This window comes from Tenrec ecaudatus, chromosome 16 (assembly GCF_050624435.1).
Source record: "Tenrec ecaudatus isolate mTenEca1 chromosome 16, mTenEca1.hap1, whole genome shotgun sequence".
Classification (NCBI taxonomy): Eukaryota; Metazoa; Chordata; class Mammalia; order Afrosoricida; family Tenrecidae; genus Tenrec; species Tenrec ecaudatus.
The window spans coordinates 76,916,024-76,918,541 of NC_134545.1; positions in this window are offsets into that span (position 1 = coordinate 76,916,024).

The following is a 2,518-nucleotide window of genomic DNA, read 5'->3' on the forward strand; positions in this document are numbered from 1 at the left end:
AAAAAAATCAGGAAAGTGAAGTCAGAGCTGACTTAGCAATGACCCCTGTGGTAAGTCGAGGATGGGCTGCAATCAATTCAACAAACGTTAGCAAGTAAATTCTCTTCTTAATGTTACGACTTTCTTTCAGAAGCCTGTATTCTGTTGATAAGGGATTAGTTTCTTGATCAATGAAAAGGAAAATTGCGATTTGGAGCCCTGGCTTGAGTGGTCTGCCTGTCAACCCTTGATCACGGGCCATTTGGCTTTGATGGGTTTGTATAAAGGCTTCTCTTACTCACATCGGGTTTGTCAAACAAGCTGCGATTCTTCTCCTTGAGGGTCTCGTTCCAGGTTGCTTGTTTACCAAGTCTCCGTAGGTCTTTACCCCCAAATATAAATACATCCCCAGCTTTGATTTGGGGCCCGGGATTTCTAAATGCAAGTCAGACTGGAGAGAGGTGCTCTTTCCAGTGGACGGACATTATCAGGTCCCATCACACATGGTGATTTTGTGAAAATAAACTCACTGGAAAACCAATAAGAAGCCCGGCGTTGGGACCGGTGACAGGGAAAACAAATCCTAACTAGAGCTAGCTGTCAGCTTTACTGGAAGAGCCTTCATTTAGTCTCCAAATATGGCAAAGGATCTGCTAAGAAGTACTCCATTCTCCTGTGATTTTGGACTGCCTGAAGCACATATAATTGGAAACAGGCTTATCCAGTAGTACAGTGAAGTCCTGTTGGTTGGCTCCAAGTCACTAAAAATTGATTTGAGAAGGAGGGATTTCTCTGGAGAAAAGAATGATCATGTTAGTAGTTAACCTTTGAGACATTTGCATTTTCTGCAAAAGGACACTGGAAGTTTAGGAAATTTCATTTCTACAGTGGGGGTTGTCAGTCTCCCAGCTAAGTCTGAGGCCACACCCCCATTTTTAAAAAAGCGAGGAGATGATTCATTTATTATCTCAGCTCAACCCTTTGCCTTCTAGTCTCCTGTCCCATCCTAGGCCCTACCACATACTTATTATTGAGGGCCAGGTCTTGTGGTAAGGACTTCGTGTGTAACCACCTAATAAGGCAGGAACGATATCCGTTCCATTTTATAGATAAGGAAAATGAGGCTCAAAAGGATAAACAGCTTGCCCAGGCTCACTCCGTTCATGAAAGACAGATCCCACACTTAGATCCAGTGTGGCTGCTTCCTGGCGCTAGACTAGCTCACCTCCCCAACTTTGGGTTGTTTACCACCGGGCTCAGGTCAGCAGGTTTCGGTGTGCCCACATGGAAATTTTCCTTTCCCACTAACCTCCCCATCTCCTTCCGGCCGAAGAAAGCTTCCTCCAGGCTTGTGTTCTCGGCTCCATCCTGTCTCACTATACATGTGTGGCAGATTTACCCCCCAACAGAGAGACAGAACCAGCAAACATTGCCAGACTTGCTTCTTCCATGTCTAACAAGGAGGGCGTCTAAATGTTCCTCGTGTTCCCATCTCAAGATGTAAATATGATCATAAAAGTAACAAGCTAAATCATTGACCCAAAGATGTCGTTATTCTGATGCAAACTAATGCATGGATTACACCTTGACAATGTATGCTAAATGAAATAAGCAGACACAAAGGGACAAAAACTATATGACCCGCTTTATGAACTATCTGAAACAGACAAACACGTAGGCAGCCAAAGTTTATTCAGGATTAAGCAGAGCGCAGGGGAGCCTTGTTAGCACGGTGTTGGCTGCTACCTGAAAGGGTGGAGTGTCAAAGCCACCAGTTGCTCTGTGTGAGAAAGATGTAGCTGCCTGCTCTGTAAGACTCACAGTCCTGAAAGCCTGATGTGCAGTAACCTACCACAATGAGCTCCCAGGTAACCACACTGCACTCGTTAACGTGAGTGCACCCATTTGCTACGCGGCCAAGCTCGGCTACTTTGCAGCTACTGTCCCTCCTTCCACAACTGCTGGCTCATTGCAAGTTATTTTTTAAAGCTTTTGTTCTTTAGCCATATTCCGGGGGAACTGGTACAGATATTCATCATTCCATAGTTCAATATCATCAAACAGTGTGACACGATTGCTACCACCATCAGGTCCCAAACCTTTTCTTCCTTCTTGAACTCCTTGATGTCAGCTCCCCTTTACCTCCCAGCCCTTCAGCAGCCTAGGACACAGGAGGTAACTTGATTAGAACTGTGTGCAAAGTAAGAGTGAGTAGACTCTGAGTAAGGAAACGTAAATGTAAACAAAATGTTAAACAAAATGTTTTTTAAAAAGTAAGGAAACGTAAATGTTTGTAGTGGATAAACATTTTTTACATCATTTGATCGGCATGTGCCTCCCATGGCATACAATGTAATAATACAGTCATATTAAGAAGAGCTGCACAGTCATCACCACAATTAATTTCGGAACATTTCCTCTGATACTGATTGTTGTTAACACACCATTCCCCCCCAACCTCCCCTGCCTTGCCCCTAGGTAATTATTCATTTAAGAAAATCATTGCATTGGGAGTTCTGACAGCTCTTATCACAATCCA